This window comes from Artibeus jamaicensis, unplaced genomic scaffold (assembly GCF_021234435.1).
Source record: "Artibeus jamaicensis isolate MK-2021 breed Jamaican fruit bat unplaced genomic scaffold, CSHL_Jam_final contig_519, whole genome shotgun sequence".
Taxonomy (NCBI): domain Eukaryota; kingdom Metazoa; phylum Chordata; class Mammalia; order Chiroptera; family Phyllostomidae; genus Artibeus; species Artibeus jamaicensis.
Window position 1 is genome coordinate 28735312 of NW_026521871.1, and position 13644 is coordinate 28748955.

Sequence of the window (13644 nt, forward strand, 5' to 3'; positions counted from 1 at the left end):
GGAATTAGTACAGAAGAAATGATCAAAGCAAACCATTTCACAACTAATGAAATCACAAATCTGAGCAAATTGGGAGTTTTATAATGATGAACCAAGGTAGCAATACCTAAATTCACTCATCACTCAAGATGACAACCAGAGGTGATACAACAGGGAGGAGAGGATATTTATTACCCCCCCCATTAATTAAATGAGCTTGATAAAGCCTCCAGGTCCTATACCTATAAGTACCATCAATCAAAAGTGAGTCAGGAGTGTTCTGGCTCAAGATGGTGACATTACAGGACCCTGATCTCAGGTCTTCCCCACGGCCACACCTAACCTCCAACTACACACAGAACAATTTCCCCAGAAAGAAACCCAAAACGAGCAACCCCTACACATTGGGCCAATGAAGAAAAACCCCACAACAAAATGGGAGGAGAGGCTGCAGTGCAATCACTGTGAACCCCCAACCCTGGTGTGATGGCCCACAATCAAGGAGGGAATGCACAACTCCTGGCTCCTCCCTGAGGGAGGAGTCCCCCAAATACCTTGCTCTGAAAGCCAGTGGGGTTGCATCCAGGAGGCCCGCGAGCCCAGAGCGACCTGAGAAACAGTTCTGGCAGGGCGCGGGCTCCAGCGGACTCCCCTGCCCCGGGGCCCAGCACCTAGGTAGCCAACTGAAAAGTGCTCACTTTGTGTGGAAGAGGCCGTTGTGCTTATCTCGAAGCTGGTGGGCCATAATTCAACACACCTCTAGGACCTACTGAAATACTCTTCAAAGACAGAGACCACCTGGTGCCATTTTCGCCCTCTCTCCCTCCACCTTATCCCAGGTCACGGGTATCTTCCAGAAAGGAGCCTGCGTGCTTGGTCTGGCACCCTGATTTTGTGGCTGCCACCTGGGGAACACCCCTTATCACATAGCTGTAGTGGCCTGGGGCTCATGCTCCAGGTCCCACGGGAGTGTAACGAGCGAAGAAAAGCGTCCCTAATCCCAGAGAAGCCAACAGACTGAAATGCCCATTCTTTCAGTGTGAGAGACCTAAGGGCTCATCTGCACCGAGGGGCAGGCTGCTAATGCATCGCACCTCTGAGGGCCGACGGTAACCCTTTCCAGAGAACTCAGTGGGCACTGTCTTCCGGCTCTCCCTCCGCTCTCGGCTGCTGCTGCCTTGCAGAGAGGAGCGTGTGCACTCCTCTAGTGACCCAGGTTGAGTGCCGCGTAGGCGACAACGCTTTCCCCACTGGCTCAGGTGGCCAGCAGGGCTTCCAGTCATGGGTCCCACACTGTTACAGAACGACAATTCTTAACTAGCACCTCCAGGGGACAGAAGACTGAGACACACCCTCAGTCTTTCTATGAAAAAGGCCTATTTGTGTATCTTCCCGGCTGCAGCCAGAGGGACAGGCCTTATCTACGGGACCACTACAGTCCTGTCCAGACATCTCAGAGTGAGCACCATCCTCATACCCTCCCTCGGCCTCGCTGCCAGTCCCCAGCACCTCCTAAAAAGGAACTTTGGTACCTGCTGGTGCCCTGGGTTTTGCAATTCTGCTAACGGGTTCCACAGCACTGGAACAAACAGAGACACAGTTCGTGACCGGCTGCCGCCACCAGGACACACGCACTGCAGTGCGGAGGCAGCAGACTGAAACTCCCCCTAGTCTACGAAAGAGGCCCGTTCGTTTCTCCTCACAGCTGTGGCCTGGGGGCAGGCTTCTAATTCAAACTCTTCCAGCGGCCAACTGCAATTCTCTCCAGAAATGGGGGGAGAGGCATCTTGGCACCCTCTCCCTCCCTGCCTCAGGCTGTGTATGTCTCCAGACAGCACTTCAGCTTTCATGGCTAGTAGCCACGGACTAGCAGCCCAGCAGACTCATCCCTAACAGTCTGGTTCCGGTGGCTAGCGGGGCTTGTGTTCACAGATCCAGCAGGAAGGGACAGTGGACTGGCTGTCACCCCAGCACCGAGTGCAGAGGAAGCAGACGGCAATGCCCGTGTCACAGTCCTCCCCCGAAAAAGGTGTATGTGCATGCTCTCAACGCAGCTGCCTGAGGACCTGGCTTCCAATCAACCTGCATCCAGGTGCTGACTAAGATCCCGCCGCCCACCCCCTGCCCCAGCCTTGAGGGGCACTAGCAGCTGTTGGCACACCCTCACCTACTGGGAGCCATGAAGAATAAAGCAGGCTGCTTGGGCAGACGCAAGGTTTTGAGAGACAACCAGGAGCTCGGGTGGGGTTGGGTGGTAAGGCTCATCTCCTACATGAGGAAACTCCTGGAGGGGGAGAGGCGCTGTTTTATCTGAGGCACAGAGACCAACACACAGAGTCAAGCAGAATGAAGAAACAGAGGAGTATGGCCCGAGTGAAAGAACAAAATAATACTTAGAAACAAGGAGTTAATAAAAGGCCGGTAAGTGATTTCCTGATAAAGAATTCAAAATAATGATCATAAAGGTGCTCATCAAGCTCAGGGGAACAAGTGAATGATGAACAAAGTGAGAATGTCTACAGAGACAGGAAATGTAAGAAAGCACCAAACACAGGCCACGGAGCTCAAGGGCACAGTGAGCGGACTGGCGACCACGCCGGAGGAGTCAGCAGCAGACTAACTGGAGCCGTGGACAGACCAGTGCACTTAAACATGGGCCGTGGAACTCACCCAATCAGAGCAGCCAAAATAATAAAGCATAAAGAGTGAAGATAGCTCGAGGGGCTTCTGGAACACCATCAGATAGACCATTATTCGCAGTACAGAGGTCCCAGGAGGCGAACAGAGAGAGAAGGAAGCAGAAATGACAACCAACTTCCATAACTTGAGAAGAAAACAGATCCACAAGCCCAGAGAGTTCCAACTAAGATAAGCCTCAAGAGGCCCACGACAAGACGCATTATATAATTGAAGCGCCTAAAGTTAATGACAAAGAACCTCAAAAGCAGTAGAATAAAAACAACTTGTTACATGCCTGGAACCCCCATTAGAATTCTAGCAGGTTTTCAGTGGACATGTTTCAGGGCAGAAGAGCACGGCCCAATATATTCAAAATGCTGGAGGAGATTCCCAATCAAACATGCTGTACCGGGGAAAGCTGTTCTTCATAACTAAAAGAGAAGTTAGAAGGTTTCCAACAAAAGCTAAAGGACTCCATCACCGCCAGACTGGCATCACGGGAAATGTTAAAGGGGTGGCTTTAGGCTGCAATGAAAGGGTGCTGATTCGTCACAGGAGACTTCTGACAACACAAATCTCACTGGTAAAGGTAAACACAGGGTAAAATTCAGAATAACCTGATGTTGTTAAGAGGATGACTTAATCACATAAAGTTAGTATGAAGGTTAAAAGATAAATGTAGTAAAAATAAGTACTAATTTGTTAATCGATAAACAAAATAAGCTGTAAAATGGGACAACAGAACATTAAACAAGGGGTGGGGAGAGAAAAATGTAGAGCTTTAGAATGTGGTCCAACTTAAGCTGTCAACTTAAGATGGAAGCTGTGAACTTAAGATGGACCGTCATAAACATGTTTTTAAAAAATACCTTTTTAATGTAAGCCTCATGTAACCACAAAGCGAAGACCTACAGTAGGCGCACGAAGGACAAGGAGAAAGAGAAAGAGAAGTATCCTAAGTGCGCCACCACTACAGAAAATCATGAACACAAAGGAAGAGAGCAAGAAAGGAAGAAACGAACAGTCAGAAGACGATACAATGGCAATAAGTATATATCCATCAATAATTACTTAAATTAAAAAATAATTATTTAAATGAAAATGAACTAAATTTTCCAATCAAAAGGCACAGGGTGGCTGAATGAATTTAAAAAACAAGACCCACCTACATGCTGCCCACAAGGGACTCATCCACTTCAGAAATAAGGGCACACACAGATTAACGTGAACAGATGGAAAAAGATATTTAACGAAAATGGAACCAGTAGAAAGCTGGGTTAGGAATACTTGTATCAGACAAAACAGATATTAAGACACAGTGTATAATAAGAGTCAAAGAAAGGAATTAAATAAGCTCTAGACATTGGGTTGGCCAAAAAGTCCATTACTTTTTTTTCTGTGGGATGGATCCCCTAGTGTTTAGTTGTCTTTAACTTCATTCAAAATAATTTTGTTAGGTTGTCCTGTGACAGCTGTCATGTCAGCGTGCATTAAAAACACTCACCAAAATTGGTGAATTTTTGTGCAGCCGTTTTAATATTGAAGACGGGAAGAAAACACAACATTTTCAACATATCATGCTTTACTATTTCAAGAAAAGTAACAATGCAACTGAAATGCAAAAAAGGATCTGTGCGGTGTATGGAGAAGGTGCTGTGACTGACTGAATGTGTCAGAGTGGTTTGTGAAGTCCTTGCTCCTATGGACATCGTGGCCAAATCATTCTTTGCTGTGGGGCCGTCTTGTGCACTGGAAGATGTTTAGCAGCACCCTGGCCTCTGCCCACTGGAAGCCAACAGCAGGACACAGCCGACATGCTCAGAATATCCAGATCAATAAAGTTATGGGTGAAAATGAAAAAATGTGTCTTTTATTTTATGCAAAAAAAAGTCACAGACTTTTTGGCCAACCCAACATATAAAACAAAAATGCACCCACCATAGAGGAACCTACATATATGTGTAACAAATACTAACAGACCTAAAGGGAGAAATACATAGCAATACAATAATACTAGGGGCCTTTAACACCTCACTTTTTAAAAAAAGATGTCTATTTATTTATTTTTAGAGAGTGGGGAAGGGAGGGAGAAAGAGAGAAACATCAGTGCGTGGTTGCCTCTCATGTGTCCCCCACTGAGGACCTGGCCTGCAACCCAGGCATGTGCCCTGACTGGGAATCGAACTGGAGACCCTTTGGTTCACAGCCCACACTCAATCCACTGAGCTACACCAGCCAGGGCTAATACCTCACTTTCATTAATGGATAAATCATCCAGACAGAAAACAAGGAAACACTGGTTTTAAATGACAAGCTAGACCCAGTGAACCTAACGGATAAAATGCAACAAAATATACATTCTTCTCAAGCGCACATAGAATATTACCCAGGACAGACCATATGTTAGCCCACAAAACAAGTCTCAATAAATTTAAGATTGAAATCATATCAAACATTATTTCCAACTTACAATGGAATGGAACTAGAAATCAGCTCCAAGAAGAAAACTGGAAAATTCACAAACATGAGATTAAACAACATGCTTCTGAAAAACCAATAAGTCAAAATTTTTTCAAAAATGCCCCTGGCTGGTGTGGCTCAGTGGATTGAGCACAGGCCTCCATAGCAAAGGGTCATCAGTTCCATTCCCAGTCAGGGCATGTGCCTGCATGTGCCTGAGTTGTGGGCCAGGTCCCCAGTAGGGGGCGTGCAAGAGGCAACCACACGTCGATGTCTCTCCCTCCCTCCCTTCTCTTCTCTCTCAAAATAAATAAAATCTAAAATCAAAAACAAAAAACAGCCAAAGAAAGGGGGAAAAGGATTTGTTTTTTAAAATACCTTGAAACAACAACAACAAAATAAACAGAAACTTAAAAAACACCTTGAAACAAGTGAAAATGGAAACACAATAAACTAAAACTTGTGGGTACAGCAGAAGCAGTTATTAAATAAGGGAAGTCTGTAGCAATACATGCCTACACGAAGAAACAAGAAATGTCCTACAAAAAGGAAAGAAAACCTAACTTTACTTTTAAGGAACTAGAAAAAGAACCAACTAAACATAAAGTTAACAGAAGAAAGGAAAGAGAACAAAGATCCAAGCAGAAATAAATGAAATAGAAACTAAGAATACAAAAGGTAAATTAAGAGCTGGTTTTTGAAAAGATAAACAAAATTGACAAACCTTGAACCAGACTCACAGAAAAAAGAGAGGACTTGAATAAAACCCAAGATGAAGAAAGACAGGCTACAATGATAGCACAGAAATACAAAGGTTCTAAGTGACGGCCGTGAGCACTCGTATGCCACGAATTGTACAAACCAGAAGAAAGGGATTAATCCTAGAAATATAAAACCTACCACAGGTGAATCACAAAGTAAAAAATCTGAACAGACTGACCACTAGTAATGTTGCTTCACTGGTGAATTCCACCAAACGTTCAAAGAATTTAACTTTGGGGGGTGGACACACAAAGTAATATACAGAACAGAAATGTACACTTGAAGCCTGTGTCGTCTTATTAACCAGTGCCACCCCGAAATACTTAATAAAAATAAGTTAACTAAAATAAAGAACGAATACCAGTCCTTTTCAAACTCATTTCATGAGGCCAGCTTCACCAAAACCAGACAAGCACAACACAAGGAACAGAAATTACAGGCCGATATTTCTGATGAACACAGATGCAAATATTTTTAGAGAAGGGGGAAGGGAGGTAGAAAGAGAGGAGGAGAAACATCCGTCTGCTGCCTCTCACATGCCCCCAGCTGAGGCCCTGGCCCAGCGACCTTTTGGTTTGCGGGCTGGAGCGCAATCCACTGAGCCATACCAGCCAGGGCTGTTTCTTGCATTCATGTGTTACCATTTTCAGTTAAAGGTCCTTCACCTCTGTGAAGTTTATTCCTAGGGATTTTATTATTTTTTTTATACAACTGTAAATGGGGTTCGTTCCTTAATTTTTCTTTCATTTAATTCATTATCAGTGTATAAAATGCAACTAATTTTTGCATGTGGATTTTGTAACCTGCAATTTTGCCGAATTGATTAGTTCTGACAGACTTTCAGTGTTTTTAGAGTTTTCTATATATAATGTCATGTCATCTGCAAATCATGACTTTTACTTTTCTCTTTGATTTGATGATTTTCTGTTCCCTAATTGCTCTGGCTAGAACGTCCAATCCTGTGTTTAGTAGAAGTGATGAGAGGGACACACTGGTCTCTCATCTCAGTGGAAAAGCTTTCAGTGTTTCAGCACTGAGTGTGAGGTCAGCTGTGGGTCAGTCGCACAGGCCTTTGCTGTGTTGAGGTACATTCCCTCTGTACCACTTTGTTGAATTTTTTCATAATGGATGTTGAATTTTGCTGATTGTTTTCCCTGTACCTATTGAGATGATCATATTTTTGCCCTTCATTTTGTTAATGGGGTGCATCACACTGATTGATCTGTGGATGCCGAACCATCTTTGCATCCCTGGAATAAGTGCCACTTGATCATGGTGTAGGGGCCTTTTAAGGCGCTGTTTCAAATGAAGTTAAAGACAATTAAGCGCTACAGGAGCCATCTACCGGAAAACACAAATGGACTCTTTGGCCAGCCCAGTCAATATCCACACTCCACTTTCACGGCAGCATTACTTGCAACACCAGTACACAAAAACAACCTGAGTGTCCGTCGATGAATAAGGAAAGTAATTGATAGGTGTACACACATCCAAAAAAAGGAGATCTTGTCATTTGCGGTAATATGAAGGAGCCTTCAGGGAATTATCCTAAGCAAAAGAATTCAGACAGAGAAAGACAAATACAGTATAATCTCAGCTGCATGTGGAAGTAAATAAACAAAACCTGAACTCATACAGAGAACAAACAGGCTGGTGGTTGTGAGAGGTGGGGGGTGAGGGTGGAGGTGGCTGAAATGGGTGAAAATGGTCAAAGCTTTGCAACTTTGCGTTAAAAAGGAGCTAAGTCCCGGGGATGTTCCCTGCAGCACGGCACCTACAGGTGATAACACTGCACTGCACAGCAGCAAGTTACTAGAGGTTAGAGCATTAAAGTTTTCATCGCAAGAAAAAAGGTTGAAACCGTGTGTGGTGTTGTATGCTGACGGGGTTTTTGATTTCTTCCTCCACCTCGTGCTAGGGAAGCTCCAGCATCTCAGCTTCATTAAATACAGGCCACCAGAGTCCAAGTTTTAGTCAAATCCCAACCAGGAAGCTGTTACCCTTTAAGTCCAGAATCTCTAGTAAGCGCACCCACATCAGTGAACTGAGTTCAACCTTGTGTTATATTCTGTTCTCTGGCTCTCACAGCCTTCAAACACACTCCCACACATACTCCCCAGAGTTCAGCCAGTACGTGGCAGGAAAAACTTGCAGCGTTCCCCATTTGGCACTCCAGCTGTGGGTGTGGTGGCAACAGACAAGTTCTTGAGCATGAGCATCTCTTTGCAAGGCAATATCTCAGGGGAAGTATCTCAGGATCTTCCAGGCTAGCCCGGGAGAAAAATTATGTCCGTGGGTAGGGAGGTTTAGAGAAACATGAAGTTTTAAGACTCTCAGTTTCATCTGAGTCCAGGCAGATGCTGGCATGCCAAGTTTCGGGGTTCACCCTCCCCAGCTGATATTTTAACTTTACATGATAAAGTTTAATAAGGTTGTGAATTCAACCCATGTAATTCTGCAACTTGCATAGTTATATTTTTTGATTTCCCACAACACCAGCCCTGTAGCTACACAAAATGATTCTATGAGAGCCGGCCCGGGGCTCTCTGGTCCTCCGACTGTGACCTGAGCTGAGTTCCGGGGTCCGAGTTTCTCATTGCCTTCTGTGAGCACTCAAGCAACTGCACACTAGTGGTTGCAGACGTCATCACTGCCATAAAAGTCATGTGAAACCCAAGTCCAGGGACCCAGAGGCATCTGCTGCAGTAGACGTTTCATCGTGCACTGAAACGGCGGTTGTCATGCCAGCACACGTCAGAAATGGACGTCATTTATTTGCCACTGGCGAGGTTGATGCCAAAGGCACCACCAAACCAACCCCCCAAATCCAATCTTTGAGGGTGTGTCTCCCAAGACCATTCCTGATGCCATTCGATCAGCCAGCATTCATCAGGAAACAAATTAAACCAGTAATTTAAACAGGAAAAAAAGTAGCAAAAGGGCAGTTAACTACGGAGAACGGTAAAAGATTACACCGGCAACAGCAACAAGCCACTACCAGGCAGCACCGGGGGAGAGAGAACAAGGAAGGGACTTAGAACCCTAAAGGCCTCTCAAGGCTGAACCTCAAACCCCTGAGGGGAGAGCAGGGCTGGCAACACACAGCCCACCAGTGGCTGGGCCGCTTACTGCAGGGCGTCAGCCACGCCCAAACCACCAGGGCCCCTGCGGTCCACCTGTTGGCACGGGGATGGAGGCCCTTGTCTCTCGCCAATGCTACGGTGTTCCTCCAGCGCCCTCTATTGGTAGAGAAGAGATGAGTACAGGGCCCAGAGCTCCGGACTCACACAAGGGAGGGCAGCTTCCTCCCATAAAAGCAGTAAGTATCTGGCACACTACCTATTTGTAAGAAATGTAGAGAAGCAACATGCTAAATTCAGGGTGTGGAAAATTCTGCAAACCACATGACCAGGTTTCTTTAAAAACTAAAGGGTGAGAATGAAGCGGCGGTACTACCAGGGACTTGAAAGGCTAAATGCAACCTTGTCTGGATTCCGTTTCAGACCAGCCAACTGTAAAAGCGCCATGAGAAACGAGAGAAATTTTAACACCAACAGGACGTTCGATAGCAAATGTTTGCTTTTTAGGTGTGATAATGGTGTGATGGTTGAGTATTTATCCCACAGTGAAAAATATTTATGGGTGAATTAGGTCTGGGGTTAGCTTTAGATAACCCAGGAAGCAGGGACATGTTCACAGGTAAAATATGGGTGGCCGCGAATTGGTCATCGTTCCAGCTGGGTTAGGTGTTCAAGGACATTCGTTACACTGTCCTCTACTAATGTATTTGAAAATTTTCATAAAACATTCAAGAACTCCCTCCCCCAGCCATTAAAACATAGTACAACTCACCTCAACATTAGTTCTACATTCTGCTGCTTTGAGAGGAAGGTGGGCGAGAAGCCAGCCTCTGGGACTTCCACGCGGACTTCGGGAGGGGAACGCGGCAAAGGGCACCTTCCAAGTCAGACTCCAAGAGGCGTTTGTGTCCTACTTTCCTTTTCTCTCGCTTAAATCTAGCAGGAGGCGTGGAAGCCCAGCCTCACGGTGAAGGGCCTGCCTGAGTCAGGCCACCTGGGCTGGAGCCCTGGCTCCTTGATTGCTAGCAGGCTCCTTGATTGCTAGCAGGCTCCTTGATTGCTAGCAGGCTCCTTGATTGCTAGCGCTGATACACGCAGGCTCCTGAGCCTTTCCAGACCCTGTTTTCCATCTTTCAGGGATGAAATGAGCAACAGCTGTTACATTTTAGAAGAGTGCCCAGTCCAAGGTTCAATATTAATTTTTTTTTATTTCAACGAATGATTTGCTATTTAACACCCTTGACACAATGGAGCTGAGGCTCTAAAAAAGGAGCGGGGGGGGGGGGGAGGGGAACGCCGGGAGGAGCAAAAGGGTGTGATGGGAGGCTGCAGCCTGCACTCGCACCATCCTCCTGGTGCCACTGAGGTCGGAGTTCCCGACTGCCAGGTTTAATTCGGTCTCTAATGAAAGGCATGAATTTGAACTGTTAAATCAGACACCAAGGAAGAAAACCACCATGGCCCCAGCAAGTTAAAGCCCAAGACAAGCCTCAGAGGATTCCTCTATGCACCCATGAAAAATGCGACCCTAAAAGGCAGCAGCTGGAGAGTGAACCAAACCACAGGCTAAGCATGTAGGTGGTTCGGGACTCTGAGCTTCCAGTTCCCCAGATGAGCAGGGGCTGAGCTCACCTCTGGTAAAGTTAATTATGGTTCATTCCACAGTCACTGGGGAGTGCTATAGAATTCTAAAGAAACCCTGAAAACCCAGAGGTGTGGGAACTTGGCTACAAAACGAAAGGGCAAATTAAAAGTAGCCAGCCCTGACAGGTGTAGCTCAGTGGATTGAGTGCAGGCCTACGAACCAGAAGATTGCGGTTCAATTCCCAGTCAGGGTACATGCCTGGGCTGCAGGCCAGTTCCCTCCCAGTGGGGGACACATGAGAGGCAACCATACATTGATATTTCTCTCTCTCTCTCCTTCCCTTCCCCCCTGAAGATGAAAAAATTAAAATTAAAAAAAAAGTAGCCAGTGGGTAGGGTAAAGTGCTTAACATTTACAGTGAGTAAATTCTGGAACGGTCAGATTCACTGCCAAGACACGTCAAACAGAATGAAATTCCTGTATAGAGAAGAGAAACAAAGTAGCTACAGTCAGTATGTTGGTGGTGACGAATTCTCATCATGACAGAGGTGGCATTTAAAATGATCCTCATATTGGCCCTGGCTGGTGTAGCTCAGTGGATTGAGCGCGGGCCTGTGAGCCACAGGGTCTCGGCTCCATTCCCAGCCAGGGCGCACGCCTCGGGTGCAGGCCGGTTCCCGGCGGGCGACGCATGGGAGGCAGCCATGCCTTGGTGTTTCTCTCCCTCCCTTTCCCTCTAAAGATAAATGAATAAAATCTTTTTTAAAAAATGATTCTCATATTGGAAACTACGAAACATAAAAATTAAATTTTATGCACACATAAAAATAAAAGACTATTATTTCAGCTCATAGGTCTTTCCCCCCAAATTTAGTCTTACTTCCCTCCACTGAACAGTACCCCAAACATGCCTTTAGAAGTAGGACCGCCCTTTCCGCGCTAGGACAGCTGAACGGGTCCCCTACATACTCTAGCCCTGTGACTGTTTTACTACTTCCATCACTCTTACTTCTGACGTAACCTAGTGGTTCCCAAACTTTGCTGCGTTAGAATTAACCGGGGAATTAAAAAAAAAAAATCCTTGTGTGTGGGTCACACCCCGTCACACCAATGAAATTAGAGTGTGTGGGGTGGGAGCCAGGCCTCAGTATTTAAAGTCTCCAGGTCATTCCGAAACGCAGCCCTTGGGAAACCAGGGGAATGACCTGCAGAACCACCTGTTCTCATGAAGAATGCAGCGCACACAGACACACTCCAGCTGCAGTCTTTTTCGCAAGGTATACTGTCTAAATTTCGGATTTTGGCCTGGCTGGTGTGGCTCGGCGGATTGAGCGCTGGCCTGCGAGCCAAAGAGCTGCTGGGTTCAATTCCCCATCAGGGCACATGCTTGGATTACGAGCTAGTTCCCCGGTGGGGGGCACGCAAGGGGCAACCACACATTGATGTTTCTCTTCCTCTTTCTCCCTCCTTTCCTTTTAAGAATAAATTTAAAAAATCTTTACAAAAATAAACTTTGGATTTAAACAGGAAAAGGATAGTTTCTATCATGGGATAATGTGAGCCGCCTGGTGCTAACATTCAAAACAAGTTTATTCTGCACATCCTGCCTCCCTTTACAAAGGCAACTTGCTTCAAGTTTTCAGGGGTACGGGTGGGGGCAGGTAAAATCACCTAGAGGTTAACAGAATATATAGAAAATTCTTGCCGGATAGTGTAAGAACAAGGTAAGAAAAAGTAAAATATACTGGTTTAAGACACAAAACTTCAGAGTTTAGGGTCAGAAACTGCTCAGGTCTAAAACAACAAAAAATCCAAAACTTCTCTCAGATGACCAGGTTCCCAAAAGTATCACTGCAAAATTTAAAACATCACACTAAATATTTGCAATGAAGTTTTGAAGTCATTCCGTTAGACCCGCAACCCCTCTCAGTGAGGAAGTGACTGCCGCTACACTGTTGCTAACCCTCCCTCTCGCCTGACACTGAAGCTGTTCTGCTCAAGTCCAGGATGGAGTCTGCGCTGTTGGCCTTGCACTTACACGGTTTGCTGGCATTGCCGGAGAGAAAAGGACCTTACCCTCACACAATTGTTGTTGCACATCTATCTCAGCATCTGAGAGGTTCAGGTGGGGCAGGGTATTCACAGGTGAGAGTTGAAAATTTCAGTCCTATCGGCTTCTGTTATAATATCCATTATTTTTTGTGTCAAGTGCAAGAGAAGCAATCTATAGCTCGCCTGCATTTGGTGGGCGTCATTTCTGTCCAGTCCCAGTGGTGGGGTGAGGGACTGAAACCGTTAACAAACCCGCAGCTTTGGGCCACTCGTTATTAGAACGAGGTTACGCGATTCTCTCTGTTCTTGATTCTCCTTCCCAGCTTTTGTCTCTACTCCACGTTCAGCCCGACCTCAGTCCCCGATTCCTACCCTACCCAGACCCCCAAGCTCCTGACATCCCTTCCTGCACGTTCTACTCCAAATTTCACAATCTAGTAGAGGAACATGGAAACAGGTGCAATGTTTACTGTGCCAAACAATGGAGGAGTCTTTTCAAAAAATGGGGCTGGACAACTGAATACTTGCTTATCAAACAGAATAAAATTTGACTCCTCCTTCACACCATACACAAATATTAACTCAAAATGGACTAGAGCTAAATGAAAGAGCAAGAACTATGAGACTTAGAACACACATTAAATCTTCATGACCTTGGGGTTAGGTAATTATTTCTTACATATACCCAAAGCACAAATATCTAAAAAAAAAAAAAAAGATAAATCAGGCTTTATCAAAATTAAAAACTCTTACGCTTCAAAAGACACTATTAAGCAAGATGGAAGAAAATATTTGTAAATCATGTATCTGATGAGGTATTAGTATCCAGAATATATAAAGAATGCTTATGGTTCAATAATAAAAAGGCAAAAATCCAATTACAAATTAGGAAAGCATTTGAACAGACATTTCCCCAAAGACAAATGGCCTATAAGCACACAGATATCCAACACCACTCGTCGTTACAGAAATAAATGCACATCAAAACCAGCAGATACCACCTCACGCCAACCAGGACGTCTAGACTGGAACAATCACGTGACGCAT